Genomic DNA, 15,837 nt, shown 5'->3' with positions numbered 1-15,837 from the left:
GTGGACCCCAGGAAGTAATGAACTACCCTGCATAAAATACACACTCCTAGTTCATTCATAAAGGCTGTGTGGACCAGGAAGTAATGAACTCCCCTGCATAAAATACACACTCCTAGTTCATTCATAAAGGCTGTGTGGACCAGGAAGTAATGAACTACCCTGCATAAAATACACACTCCTAGTTCATTCATAAAGGCTGTGTGGACCAGGAAGTAATGAACTACCCTGCATAAAATACACACTCCTAGTTCATTCATAAAGGCTGTGTGGACCAGGAAGTAATGAACTACCCTGCATAAAATACACACTCCTAGTTCATTCATAAAGGCTGTGTGGACCAGGAAGTAATGAACTCCCCTGCATAAAATACACACTCCTAGTTCATTCATAAAGGCTGTGTGGACCAGGAAGTAATGAACTACCCTGCATAAAATACACACTCCTAGTTCATTCATAAAGGCTGTGTGGACCAGGAAGTAATGAACTACCCTGCATAAAATACACACTCCTAGTTCATTCATAAAGGCTGTGTGGACCAGGAAGTAATGAACTACCCTGCATAAAATACACACTCCTAGTTCATTCATAAAGGCTGTGTGGACCAGGAAGTAATGAACTACCCTGCATAAAATACACACTCCTAGTTCATTCATAAAGGCTGTGTGGACCAGGAAGTAACTGAACTACCCTGCATAAAATACACACTCCTAGTTCATTCATAAAGGCTGTGTGGACCAGGAAGTAATGAACTACCCTGCATAAAATACACACTCCTAGTTCATTCATAAAGGCTGTGTGGACCAGGAAGTAATGAACTACCCTGCATAAAATACACACTCCTAGTTCATTCATAAAGGCTGTGTGGACCAGGAAGTAATGAACTACCCTGCATAAAATACACACTCCTAGTTCATTCATAAAGGCTGTGTGGACCAGGAAGTAATGAACTACCCTGCATAAAATACACACTCCTAGTTCATTCATAAAGGCTGTGTGGACCAGGAAGTAATGAACTACCCTGCATAAAATACACACTCCTAGTTCATTCATAAAGGCTGTGTGGACCAGGAAGTAATGAACTACCCTGCATAAAATACACACTCCTAGTTCATTCATAAAGGCTGTGTGGACCAGGAAGTAATGAACTACCCTGCATAAAATACACACTCCTAGTTCATTCATAAAGGCTGTGTGGCTTGACGTCACCATTGGTATTGTGTTCACTGCAACCTGTTGCGACATTGTTTCGTCTGCAACACCCTCACTCTCTCCCCTCACTCTCTCCCCTCTCTCCTCCCCCTCTCCTCTCTCCCCTCTCTCCCCCTCTCCTCTCTCCCCTTTTCTCTCTCCTCTCTCCCCCTCTCCTCTCTCCCCCTCTCCTCTCTCCCCTTTTCTCTCTCCTCTCTCTCCCCCTCTCCTCTCTCCCCTTTTCTCTCTCCTCTCTCTCCCCTCTCCTCTCTCTCCCTCTCTCTCTCTCCCCCTCTCCTCTCTCCCCTTTTCTCTCTCCTCTCCTCCCCCTCTCCTCTCTCTCTCCTCTCTCCCCCCTCTCCTCTCTCCCCCTCTCCTCTCTCCCCCTCTCCTCTCTCTCCCCCTCTCCTCTCTCCCCTTTCCTCTCCTGTCTCCCTCTCCTCTCCCCTCTCTCTTTTTCAGCCATCTGCCAGACAAGTCCTCCAGGTGGGACGATCCGTCCTGTCGAGGGGGCGGAGGGGATGGTTCCCACGGTAACATTCCATCGCTGTTGTCAATGGCGACGCGGAGTCACATGGACATAACCACGCCCCCTCTGCCTCAAGTCAGCGCGGAGGTGTTGAGAGTAGCAGAACACAGACACCGCAGAGGACTGATGTATCCCGAGATATACCACATACTGACCAAGGTAACACAGAGGACTGATGTATCCACAGATATACCACATACTGACCAAGGTAACACAGAGGACTGATGTATCCACAGATATACCACATACTGACCAAGGTAACACAGAGGACTGATGTATCCACAGATATACCACATACTGACCAAGGTAACACAGAGGACTGATGTATCCACAGATATACCACATACTGACCAAGGTAACACAGAGGACTGATGTATCCACAGATATACCACATACTGACCAAGGTAACACAGAGGACTGATGTATCCACAGATATACCACATACTGACCAAGGTAACACAGAGGACTGATGTATCCACAGATATACCACATACTGACCAAGGTAACACAGAGGACTGATGTATCCACAGATATACCACATACTGACCAAGGTAACACAGAGGACTGATGTATCCACAGATATACCACATACTGACCAAGGTAACACAGAGGACTGATGTATCCACAGATATACCACATACTGACCAAGGTAACACAGAGGACTGATGTATCCACAGATATACCACATACTGACCAAGGTAACACAGAGGACTGATGTATCCACAGATATACCACATACTGACCAAGGTAACACAGAGGACTGATGTATCCACAGATATACCACATACTGACCAAGGTAACACAGAGGACTGATGTATCCACAGATATACCACATACTGACCAAGGTAACACAGAGGACTGATGTATCCACAGATATACCACATACTGACCAAGGTAACACAGAGGACTGATGTATCCACAGATATACCACATACTGACCAAGGTAACACAGAGGACTGATGTATCCACAGATATACCACATACTGACCAAGGTAACACAGAGGACTGATGTATCCACAGATATACCACATACTGACCAAGGCAACACAGACACTCCCTTTGTTTATGGTCGTTCATAGTTAAGCAATGAGGCCTGAGGAGGTGTGGTATATGGCCATTATACCACAGCCTGGACTCAGCCCTTAGCAGTGTTATGTAACACAAACCCCAGAGGTGCCTTATTGCTATTATAACCTGTATAATAATACAGGTTTTATCATACCTGTGGTACACCATGGCTTTCAGCCAATCAGCATTCACGGTTCGACCTCCCCAGTTTCTAATGTCCGATAATGACTTCCTCTTCCGCCTCTATTTGTTGGTGTCTGTAGGGTTACAGAGTAACAGGCATGTGAAGGTGCATCTCTGGCCTCAAGCCTCTGGTGACACTTAAAGGGGCAATCAGCAGTTGCTCTCTCTCATCCCTCTCTCTCTCTCATCACCCCCTGCCTCTCTCTCTCCTCCCCTCTCTATCCCCCCTCTCTCTATCCCCCCTCTCTCTATCCCCCCCTCTCTCTCCCCCCTCTCTCTATCCCTCTCTCTTCCCCTCTCAGGGAGAGATTAAGATGGCGGTGTGTATAGAAGATGATTGTAACAGTGAACTGCCTCCAGCCTCTCTGCTGTTCAGAGCAGCCAGACAGTACAGCTATGGGGTCCTCTTCAGCCTAGCCGAAACACACCGACGCCTCGAGAGACTCGCCATGCGCAACAGGGGACCTCTCGAAGGTGAGGGAGGGGAGGGAGGGGAGGGGAGGGAAGGAAGGAAGGAGGGAGGGAAGGAAGGAAGGAAGGAGGGGAGGGAGGGAAGGAGGGAGGGAAGTGAACAATTTCGTTTTGCTTGTACAATTGTCTAACTTTTCCACTCTCTCTCTCTCTCTCCCTGGTTGTTTGTCTTGTCTCTCTCTCTCCCTGTTTGTCTTGTCTTGTCTCTCTCTCCCTGTTTGTCTTGTGTCTCTCTCTCCCTGTCTGTCTCCTCCTGCAGTTCCTCCAGTGATAGTGAAGGAGTGGTCCAGTGGGAAGTCTAAGTCGGCCCTGACCCCGGAGCTGGTTCCAGCGCTGTGCTTCAGAGAGTGGACCTGTCCTAACCTGCGGAGGCTGTGGCTTGGTAGAGCCAGTGAAGATCGCTCCCGGAGGACCAGAGCTTTCCTAGCCTGTCTCCGCTCTGACTGTCCTGCCCTACTCAACCCTGCTCAGGTCCCACAACACCTTCTGCTCATGTGCTGCGTGCTCAGGTGAGACTGGAAGGGTGTGAGAGGTGTGTGTGCGTACCACGTGTGTGTGTGTGGTGTGTTAACCTCTATGGGCTAGGCGGGACGAATTCGTCCCACCTACGTAACAGCCACTGGCAGCCTGTGGCGCGATTTTCAAAACCTTAAAAATCCTATTACTTCAATTTCTCAAACATATGACTATTTTACAGCCATTTAAAGACAAGACTCTCGTTAATCTAACCACACTGTCCGATTTCAAAAAGGCTTTACAACGAAAGCAAAACATTAGATTATGTCAGCAGAGTACCAAGCCAGAAATAATCAGACACCCATTTTTCAAGCCAGCATATAATGTCACCAAAACCCAGAAGACAGCTAAATGCAGCACTCACCTTTGATGATCTTCATCAGATGACAACCCTAGGACATTGTTATACAATACATGCATGTTTTGTTCAATCAAGTTCATATTTATATCAAAAAACAGCTTTTTACATTAGCATGTGACGTTCAGAACTAGCATACCCCCCGCAAACTTCCGGGGAATTCGCTAACATTTTACTAAATTACTCACGATAAACGTTCACAAAAAGCATAACAATTATTTTAAGAATTATAGATACAGACCTCCTCTATGCACTCGATATGTCCGATTTTAAAATAGCTTTTTGGTGAAAGCACATTTTGCAATATTCTAAGTACATAGCCCAGGCTTCACGGGCTCGCTATTTAGACACCCGGCAAGTTTAGCACTCACCATAATCATATTTACTATTATAAAAATGTCATTACCTTTTGTTGTCTTCGTCAGAATGCACTCCCAGGACTGCTACTTCAATAACAAATGTTGGTTTGGTCCAAAATAATCCATCGTTATATCCGAATAGCGGCGTTTTGTTCGTGCGTTCCAGACACTATCCGAAATAGTAAAAAAGTGTCACGCGCATGGCGCAATTCGTGACAATAAAATTCTAAATATTCCATTACCGTACTTCGAAGCATGTCAACCGCTGTTTAAAATCAATTTTTACGACATTTTTCTCGTAGAAAAGCGATAATATTCCCGACAGGGAATCTCCTTTTCGGCAAACAGAGGAAAAAACCCCAAAGGCGGGGGCGGTCGGGGTCACGCGCATAAGCCCAGTGTCCCTTGATCGGCCACTTGAGAAAGGCGATAATGTGTTTCAGCCTGGGGCTGGAATGACGACATTCTGTTTTTTCCCGGGCTCTGAGCGCCTATGGACGACGTGGGAAGTGTCACGTTAGAGCAGAGATCCTTAGTAAATGATAGAGATGGAAAACAAGTTCAAGAAATGGTCAGACAGGCCACTTCCTGTAAAGGAATCTCTCAGGTTTTGACCTGCCATTTGAGTTCTGTTATACACAGACACCATTCAAACAGTTTTAGAAAATTTAGGGTGTTTTCTATCCATATGTAATAAGTATATGCATATTCTAGTTACTGGGTAGGAGTGGTAACCAGATTAAATCGGGTATGTTTTTTATCCAGCCGTGTCAATACTGCCCCCTAGCCCTAACAGGTTAAGGTGTGTGTGTGTGTGTTAACAGGTATATGATGCAGTGGCCAGGTGGTCGTATTCTACAGAGACATGAGTTAGATGCCTTCCTGGCCCAGGCAGTCTCTAACCAGCTCTACGAACCAGACCAGCTACAGGAACTCAAGGTACAGCAACACTAGACAGGGTTGGTTCTGCACACAGTCCAGTTCGAAGGTACAGCTGGTTCCTGAGCTGGGGCACTGTTGGGGAAAGCTCTGCCAGTACGCTACAGGTTAAGGACAGCCCATCAATTATCTTTCAGCGTCGACTGCGCCTCTGGACCCAATAGTTTGAGTCATGGAGTGAGGAGGAGAGGAACAGTTTCCTGTACATTCTAGAAGAGAGGGACCTGATCTTCTACAGAGGTGTAGCTGGGACAGCAGGCAGGGATTGAGGGATACGGGAGAAGAGATGGACAGTGAGTGTGGGTGGTAGACAGAAACAAGTCAAGTTGATGAAGTGGTACATAGGGAGCATATGTGTGGAGACAGTGAAGAGCTGTGCGGTAGGTAGACTAGCGGTTAAAAGCGTTGGGCCAGTAGCCAAAAGGTCACTGGTTCGAATCCCTGAGCCACCTAGGTGAAAAATCTGTCAACGTGCCCTTGAGCATAACATAACATAACATAACCCTACTTGCTCCTGTACGTCGCTTTGTATAACAGCATCTGCTAAATGACTAAAATGTGAAATGACACATTTTTATAATAACCAAAAAAGTGTTAAACAAATCAAAATATATTTTCTTCAAATAGCCACCCTTTGCCTTGATGACAGCTTTGCACAGTCTTGGCATTCTCTCAACCAGCTTCACCTGGAATGCTTTTCCAACAGTCTTGAAGGAGTTCCCACATATGCTGAGCACTTGTTGGCTGCTTTTCCTTCACTCTGCGGTCCAACTCAATCCCAAACCATCTCAATTTGTTTGGAGGCCAGGTCATCTGATGCAGCACTCCATCACTCTCCGTCTTGGTCAAATAGCCCTTACACAGCCTGGAGATGTGTTGGGTCATTGTCCTGCTGAAAAACAAATGATAGTCCCACTAAGCCCAAACCAGATGGGATGGCGTATTGCTGCAGAATGCTGTGGTAGCCATGCTGGTTAAGTGTGCCTTGAATTCTAAATAAATCACTGACTGTCACTAGCAAAGCACCATCACACCTTCTCCTCCATGCTTCACGGTGGGAACTACACATGCGTAGATCATCCGTTCACCCACACCGCGTCTCACAAAGACACGGCGGTGGGAACCATGAATCTCCAATTTGGACTCATCAGATCAAAGGACAGATTTCCACCGGTCTAATGTCCATTGCTCGTGTTTCTTGGCCCAAGCAAGTCTCTTCCTCTTATTGGTGTCCTTTAGTAGTGGTTTCTTTGCAGCAGTTCAACCATGAAGGCCTGATTCACACAGTCTCCTCTGAACAGTTGATGTTGAGATGTGTCTGTTACTTAAACTCTGTGAAGCATTTATTTGGGCTGCAATTTCTGAGGCTGGTAACTCTAATGAACTTATCCTCTGCAGCAGAGGAAACTCTGGGTCTTCCTTTCCTGTGGCGGTCCTCATGAGAGCCAGTTTCATCATAGCGCTTGATGGTTTTCTCGACTGCACTTGAAGAAACTTTCAAAGTTCTTGACATTTTCCAGATTGACTGACCTTCATGTCTTAAAGTGATGATGGACTGTTGTTTCTCTTTGCTTATTTGAGCTGTTCTTGCTATAATATGGACTTGGTATTTTACCAAATAGGACTATCTTCTGTTGACCACCTACCTTGTCACAACACAACTGATGAGCTGAAACACTTTAAGAAATAATTAAATTCCACAAATGAACTTTTAAGAAGGCACACCAAAAATATTTCCAAAACTAAAAGCATTGTATTTGGGACAAATCATTTACTAAACCCTAAACCTCAACTAAACCGTGTAATGAATAATGTGTAAATTGAGCAAGTTGAGGTGACTAAACTGCTTGGAGTAACCCTGGATTGTAAACTGTCCTGGTCAAAACATATTGATACAACAGTAGCTAAGATGGGGAGAAGTCTGTCCATGATAAAGCGCTGCTCTACCTCCTTAACAACACTATCAACAAGGCAGGTCCTACAGGCCCTAGTTTCTACCTTCTTAACATCACTATCAACAAGGCAGGTCCTACAGGCCCTAGTTTCTACCTTCTTAACAGCACTATCAACAAGGCAGGACCTACAGGCCCTAGTTTCTACCTTCTTAACAACACTATCAACAAGGCAGGTCCTACAGGCTCTAGTTTCTACCTTCTTAACACCACTATCAACAAGGCAGGTCCTACAGGCCCTAGTTTCTACCTTCTTAACAGCACTATCAACAAGGCAGGTCCTACAGGCCCTAGTTTCTACCTTCTTAACACCACTATCAACAAGGCAGGTCCTACAGGCCCTAGTTTCTACCTTCTTAACAACACTATCAACAAGGCAGGTCCTACAGGCCCTAGTTTCTACCTTCTTAACAGCACTATCAACAAGGCAGGTCCTACAGGCCCTAGTTTCTACCTTCTTAACACCACTATCAACAAGGCAGGTCCTACAGGCCCTAGTTTCTACCTTCTTAACACCACTATCAACAAGGCAGGTCCTACAGGCCCTAGTTTCTACCTTCTTAACAACACTATCAACAAGGCAGGTCCTATAGGCCCTAGTTTCTACCTTCTTAACAGCACTATCAACAAGGCAGGTCCTACAGGCCCTAGTTTCTACCTTCTTAACACCACTATCAACAAGGCAGGTCCTACAGGCCCTAGTTTCTACCTTCTTAACAACACTATCAACAAGGCAGGTCCTACAGGCCCTAGTTTCTACCTTCTTAACAACACTATCAACAAGGCAGGTCCTACAGGCCCTAGTTTCTACCTTCTTAACAACACTATCAACAAGGCAGGTCCTACAGGCCCTAGTTTCTACCTTCTTAACACCACTATCAACAAGGCAGGTCCTACAGGCCCTAGTTTCTACCTTCTTAACAACACTATCAACAAGGCAGGTCCTACAGGCCCTAGTTTCTACCTTCTTAACAGCACTATCAACAAGGCAGGTCCTACAGGCTCTAGTTTCTACCTTCTTAACAACACTATCAACAAGGCAGGTCCTACAGGCCCTAGTTTCTACCTTCTTAACAACACTATCAACAAGGCAGGTCCTACAGGCCCTAGTTTCTACCTTCTTAACAACACTATCAACAAGGCAGGTCCTACAGGCCCTAGTTTCTACCTTCTTAACAGCACTATCAACAAGGCAGGTCCTACAGGCTCTAGTTTCTACCTTCTTAACAACACTATCAACAAGGCAGGTCCTACAGGCCCTAGTTTCGTCTCACCTGGACTACTGTTTAGTCGTGTGGTCAGGTGACACAAAGAGGGATTTAGGAATATTGCAATTGGTTCAGAACAGGGCAGCACGGCTGGTCCTTTAAAAGTACACGGAGCGCTAACATTAATAATATACATGTCAATCTCTCATGGCTCAAAGTGGAGAGATTGACTTCATTACTACTTGTTTTTGTAAGAAGTGTTGACATACCCCACAAGACATGCCACCAGAGGTCTGTTTAAACTACTGGCACACAGCTCAGACAGCCATCCATACCCCACAAGACATGCCACCAGAGGTCTGTTTAAACTACTGGCACACAGCTCAGACACCCATCCATACCCCACAAGACATGCTACCAGAGGTCTGTTTAAACTGACTGGCACACAGCTCAGACACCCATACATACCCCACAAGACATGCCACCAGAGGTCTGTTTAAACTACTGGCACACAGCTCAGACACCCCATCCATACCCCACAAGACATGCCACCAGAGGTCTGTTTAAACTACTGGCACACAGCTCAGACACCCATCCATACCCCACAAGACATGCCACCAGAGGTCTGTTTAAACTACTGGCACACAGCTCAGACACCCATCCATACCCCACAAGACATGCCACCAGAGGTCTGTTTAAACTACTGGCACACAGCTCAGACACCCATCCATACCCCCACAAGACATGCCACCAGAGGTCTGTTTAAACTACTGGCACACAGCTCAGACACCCCATCCATACCCCACAAGACATGCCACCAGAGGTCTGTTTAAACTACTGGCACACAGCTCAGACACCCATCCATACCCAACAAGACATGCCACCAGAGGTCTGTTTAAACTACTGGCACACAGCTCGGACACCCATACATACCCCACAAGACATGCCACCAGAGGTCTGTTTAAACTACTGGCACACAGCTCAGACGCCCATCCATACCCCACAAGACATGCCACCAGAGGTCTGTTTAAACTACTGGCACACAGCTCAGACACCCATCCATACCCCACAAGACATGCCACCAGAGGTCTGTTTAAACTACTGGCACACAGCTCAGACACCCATCCATACCCCACAAGACATGCCACCAGAGGTCTGTTTAAACTACTGGCACACAGCTTAGACACCCATCCATACCCCACAAGACATGCCACCAGAGGTCTCTTCACAGTCCCCAAGTCCAGAACAGACTATGGGAGGAGCACAGTACTACATAGAACCATGACTACATGGAACTCTATTCCACATCAGGTAACTGATGCAAGAGGTAAAATCAGATTTAAAAAACAGATCAAAATACACCTTATGGAACAGCGGGGACTGAAGCAACACAAACATACACACAGACACATGGATTTTGCGTTGTAGATATGTGGTAGTGGAGTATGGGCCTGAGGGCACAAGGTGCGTTGTGAAATCTGTAATGAATGTAATGGTTTTTAAAATTATAAAACTTCCTTTACTGGACCCCAGGAAGATTAGCTGCTGCTTTGACAGGAACTAATGGGGATCCATAATAAACCCCAGGAAGAGTAGCTGCTGCCTTGGCAGGAACTAATGGGGATCCATAATAAACCCCAGGAAGAGTAGCTGCTGCCTTGGCAGGAACTAATGGGGATCCATAATAAACCCCAGGAAGAGTAGCTGCTGCCTTGGCAGGAACTAATGGGGATCCATAATAAACCCCAGGAAGAGTAGCTGCTGCCTTGGCAGGAACTAATGGGGATCCATAATAAACCCCAGGAAGAGTAGCTGCTGCCTTGACAGGAACTAATGGGGATCCATAATAAACCCCAGGAAGAGTAGCTGCTGCCTTGGCAGGAACTAATGGGGATCCATAATAAACCCCAGGAAGAGTAGCTGCTGCCTTGGCAGGAACTAATGGGGATCCATAATAAACCCCAGGAAGAGTAGCTGCTGCCTTGGCAGGAACTAATGGGGATCCATAATAAACCCCAGGAAGAGTAGCTGCTGTCTTGGCAGGAACTAATGGGGATCCATAATAAACCCCAGGAAGAGTAGCTGCTGCCTTGACAGGAACTAATGGGGATCCATAATAAACCCCAGGAAGAGTAGCTGCTGCCTTGGCAGGAACTAATGGGGATCCATAATAAACCCCAGGAAGAGTAGCTGCTGCCTTGGCAGGAAGTAATGGGGATCCATACTTAATACAAATACACCTGTTAATTGAAATGCATTCCAGGTGACTACCTCGTGAAGCTGGTTGAGAGAATGCCCAGAGTGTGCAAAGCTGTCAAGGCAAAGGGTGGCTATTTGAAGAATCTCAAATCTCAAATATATTTTTATTTGTTTAACACTTCATTTGGTTAGTACATGATTCCATATGTGTTATTTCTTAGTGTTGATGTCTTCACTATTATTCTACAATGTAGAAAATAGTAAAAATAAAGAAAAACCCTAGTTCTAAAACTTGTGTGAACAAAATAAAAATATCTTGTGTGTTCTCCTTTGTCCTGAGTTTGGGTGGTCCCTTTAGGGTGTCCCTGGTTACACTGATGGCTGATCCTTTAGGGTGTGTCCCTGGTTACACTGATGGCTGATCCTTTAGGGTGTGTCCCTGGTTACACTGATGGCTGATCCTTTAGGGTGTGTCCCTGGTTATACTGATGGCTGATCCTTTAGGGTGTGTCCCTGGTTACACTGATGGCTGATCCTTTAGGGTGTCCCTGGTTACACTGATGGCTGATCCTTTAGGGTGTGTCCCTGGTTACACTGATGGCTGATCCTTTAGGGTGTGTCCCTGGTTATACTGATGGCTGATCCTTTAGGGTGTGTCCCTGGTTACACTGTCTGATGGCTGATCCTTTAGGGTGTGTCCCTGGTTACACTGATGGCTGATCCTTTAGGGTGTGTCCCTGGTTACACTGATGGCTGATCCTTTAGGGTGTGTCCCTGGTTATACTGATGGCTGATCCTTTAGGGTGTGTCCCTGGTTACACTGATGGCTGATCCTTTAGGGTGTGTCCCTGGTTACACTGATGGCTGATCCTTTAGGGTGTGTCCCTGGTTATACTGATGGCTGATCCTTTAGGGTGTGTCCCTGGTTACACTGTCTGATGGCTGATCCTTTAGGGTGTGTCCCTGGTTACACTGATGGCTGATCCTTTAGGGTGTGTCCCTGGTTACACTGTCTGATGGCTGATCCTTTAGGGTGTGTCCCTGGTTACACTGTCTGATGGCTGATCCTTTAGGGTGTGTCCCTGGTTACACTGATGGCTGATCCTTTAGGGTGTGTCCCTGGTTACACTGATGGCTGATCCTTTAGGGTGTTCCTGGTTACACTGATGGCTGATCCTTTAGGGTGTGTCCCTGGTTATACTGTCTGATGGCTGATCCTTTAGGGTGTGTCCCTGGTTACACTGTCTGATGGCTGATCCTTTAGGGTGTGTCCCTGGTTACACTGATGGCTGATCCTTTAGGGTGTGTCCCTGGTTACACTGATGGCTGATCCTTTAGGGTGTGTCCCTGGTTACACTGTCTGATGGCTGATCCTTTAGGGTGTGTCCCTGGTTATACTGATGGCTGATCCTTTAGGGTGTGTCCCTGGTTATACTGTCTGATGGCTGATCCTTTAGGGTGTGTCCCTGGTTACACTGATGGCTGATCCTTTAGGGTGTGTCCCTGGTTACACTGATAGCTGATCCTTTAGGGTGTGTCCCTGGTTATACTGATGGCTGATCCTTTAGGGTGTGTCCCTGGTTACACTGTCTGATGGCTGATCCTTTAGGGTGTGTCCCTGGTTACACTGATGGCTGATCCTTTATGGTGTGTCCCTGGTTACACTGTCTGATGGCTGATCCTTTAGGGTGTGTCCCTGGTTATACTGATGGCTGATCCTTTAGGGTGTGTCCCTGGTTATACTGTCTGATGGCTGATCCTTTAGGGTGTGTCCCTGGTTACACTGATGGCTGATCCTTTAGGGTGTGTCCCTGGTTATACTGTCTGATGGCTGATCCTTTAGGGTGTGTCCCTGGTTACACTGATGGCTGATCCTTTAGGGTGTGTCCCTGGTTACACTGATGGCTGATCCTTTAGGGTGTGTCCCTGGTTATACTGATGGCTGATCCTTTAGGGTGTGTCCCTGGTTACACTATCTGATGGCTGATCCTTTAGGGTGTGTCCCTGGTTACACTGATGGCTGATCCTTTAGGGTGTGTCCCTGGTTACACTGATGGCTGATCCTTTAGGGTGTGTCCCTGGTTATACTGATGGCTGATCCTTTAGGGTGTGTCCCTGGTTACACTGATGGCTGATCCTTTAGGGTGTCCCTGGTTACACTGATGGCTGATCCTTTAGGGTGTGTCCCTGGTTACACTGATGGCTGATCCTTTAGGGTGTGTCCCTGGTTATACTGATGGCTGATCCTTTAGGGTGTGTCCCTGGTTACACTGTCTGATGGCTGATCCTTTAGGGTGTGTCCCTGGTTACACTGATGGCTGATCCTTTAGGGTGTGTCCCTGGTTATACTGATGGCTGATCCTTTAGGGTGTGTCCCTGGTTACACTGATGGCTGATCCTTTAGGGTGTGTCCCTGGTTACACTGATGGCTGATCCTTTAGGGTGTGTCCCTGGTTATACTGATGGCTGATCCTTTAGGGTGTGTCCCTGGTTACACTGTCTGATGGCTGATCCTTTAGGGTGTGTCCCTGGTTACACTGATGGCTGATCCTTTAGGGTGTGTCCCTGGTTACACTGTCTGATGGCTGATCCTTTAGGGTGTGTCCCTGGTTACACTGTCTGATGGCTGATCCTTTAGGGTGTGTCCCTGGTTACACTGATGGCTGATCCTTTAGGGTGTGTCCCTGGTTACACTGATGGCTGATCCTTTAGGGTGTTCCTGGTTACACTGATGGCTGATCCTTTAGGGTGTGTCCCTGGTTATACTGTCTGATGGCTGATCCTTTAGGGTGTGTCCCTGGTTACACTGTCTGATGGCTGATCCTTTAGGGTGTGTCCCTGGTTACACTGATGGCTGATCCTTTAGGGTGTGTCCCTGGTTACACTGATGGCTGATCCTTTAGGGTGTGTCCCTGGTTACACTGTCTGATGGCTGATCCTTTAGGGTGTGTCCCTGGTTATACTGATGGCTGATCCTTTAGGGTGTGTCCCTGGTTATACTGTCTGATGGCTGATCCTTTAGGGTGTGTCCCTGGTTACACTGATGGCTGATCCTTTAGGGTGTGTCCCTGGTTACACTGATGGCTGATCCTTTAGGGTGTGTCCCTGGTTATACTGATGGCTGATCCTTTAGGGTGTGTCCCTGGTTACACTGTCTGATGGCTGATCCTTTAGGGTGTGTCCCTGGTTACACTGATGGCTGATCCTTTATGGTGTGTCCCTGGTTACACTGTCTGATGGCTGATCCTTTAGGGTGTGTCCCTGGTTACACTGATGGCTGATCCTTTAGGGTGTGTCCCTGGTTACACTGATGGCTGATCCTTTAGGGTGTGTCCCTGGTTACACTGATGGCTGATCCTTTAGGGTGTGTCCCTGGTTATACTGTCTGATGGCTGATCCTTTAGGGTGTGTCCCTGGTTACACTGATGGCTGATCCTTTAGGGTGTGTCCCTGGTTACACTGATGGCTGATCCTTTAGGGTGTGTCCCTGGTTATACTGATGGCTGATCCTTTAGGGTGTGTCCCTGGTTACACTGTCTGATGGCTGATCCTTTAGGGTGTGTCCCTGGTTATACTGATGGCTGATCCTTTAGGGTGTGTCCCTGGTTACACTGATGGCTGATCCTTTAGGGTGTGTCCCTGGTTACACTGATGGCTGATCCTTTAGGGTGTGTCCCTGGTTACACTGTCTGATGGCTGATCCTTTAGGGTGTGTCCCTGGTTATACTGATGGCTGATCCTTTAGGGTGTGTCCCTGGTTACACTGATGGCTGATCCTTTAGGGTGTGTCCCTGGTTACACTGATGGCTGATCCTTTAGGGTGTGTCCCTGGTTACACTGATGGCTGATCCTTTAGGGTGTGTCCCTGGTTACACTGATGGCTGATCCTTTAGGGTATGTCCCTGGTTACACTGTCTGATGGCTGATCCTTTAGGGTGTGTCCCTGGTTACACTGATGGCTGATCCTTTAGGGTATGTCCCTGGTTATACTGTCTGATGGCTGATCCTTTAGGGTGTGTCCCTGGTTACACTGTCTGATGGCTGATCCTTTAGGGTGTGTCCCTGGTTACACTGATGGCTGATCATTTAGGGTGTGTCCCTGGTTACACTGTCTGATGGCTGATCCTTTAGGGTGTCCCTGGTTATACTGCCTGATGGCTGATCCTTTAGGGTGTGTCCCTGGTTATACTGTCTGATGGCTGATCCTTTAGGGTGTGTCCCTGGTTACACTGATGGCTGATCCTTTAGGGTGTGTCCCTGGTTACACTGATGGCTGATCCTTTAGGGTGTGTCCCTGGTTACACTGCCTGATGGCTGATCATTTAGGGTGTGTCCCTGGTTACACTGTCTGATGGCTGATCCTTTAGGGTGTGTCCCTGGTTACACTGTCTGATGGCTGATCCTTTAGGGTGTGTCCCTGGTTATACTGTCTGATGGCTGATCCTTTAGGGTGTGTCCCTGGTTACACTGTCTGATGGCTGATCCTTTAGGGTGTGTCCCTGGTTACACTGTCTGATGGCTGATCCTTTAGGGTGTGTCCCTGGTTACACTGATGGCTGATCCTTTAGGGTGTGTCCCTGGTTATACTGATGGCTGATCCTTTAGGGTGTGTCCCTGGTTACACTGATGGCTGATCCTTTAGGGTGTGTCCCTGGTTATACTGTCTGATGGCTGATCCTTTAGGGTGTGTCCCTGGTTACACTGTCTGATGGCTGATCCTTTAGGGTGTGTCCCTGGTTACACTGTCTGATGGCTGATCCTTTAGGGTGTGTCCCTGGTTACACTGTCTGATGGCTGATCCTTTAGGGTGTGTCCCTGGTTACACTGTCTGATTGGCTGATCCTTTAGGTTGTGTCCCTGGTTACAC

General features: G+C 47.2%; 1 pseudogene; it reads left to right on the top strand.

The window, feature by feature from the left end:
- The window catches only part of LOC106573003 (constitutive coactivator of PPAR-gamma-like protein 2), a 76,693-nt pseudogene that overhangs the window by 46,284 nt on the left and 14,572 nt on the right, over positions 1-15,837 (top strand).

This window comes from Salmo salar, chromosome ssa15, assembly GCF_905237065.1.
Source record: "Salmo salar chromosome ssa15, Ssal_v3.1, whole genome shotgun sequence".
NCBI classification, from domain to species: Eukaryota; Metazoa; Chordata; class Actinopteri; order Salmoniformes; family Salmonidae; genus Salmo; species Salmo salar.
Note: the sequence above shows the minus strand (reverse complement) of the source record. Positions and strands in the feature narration are given on the sequence as shown.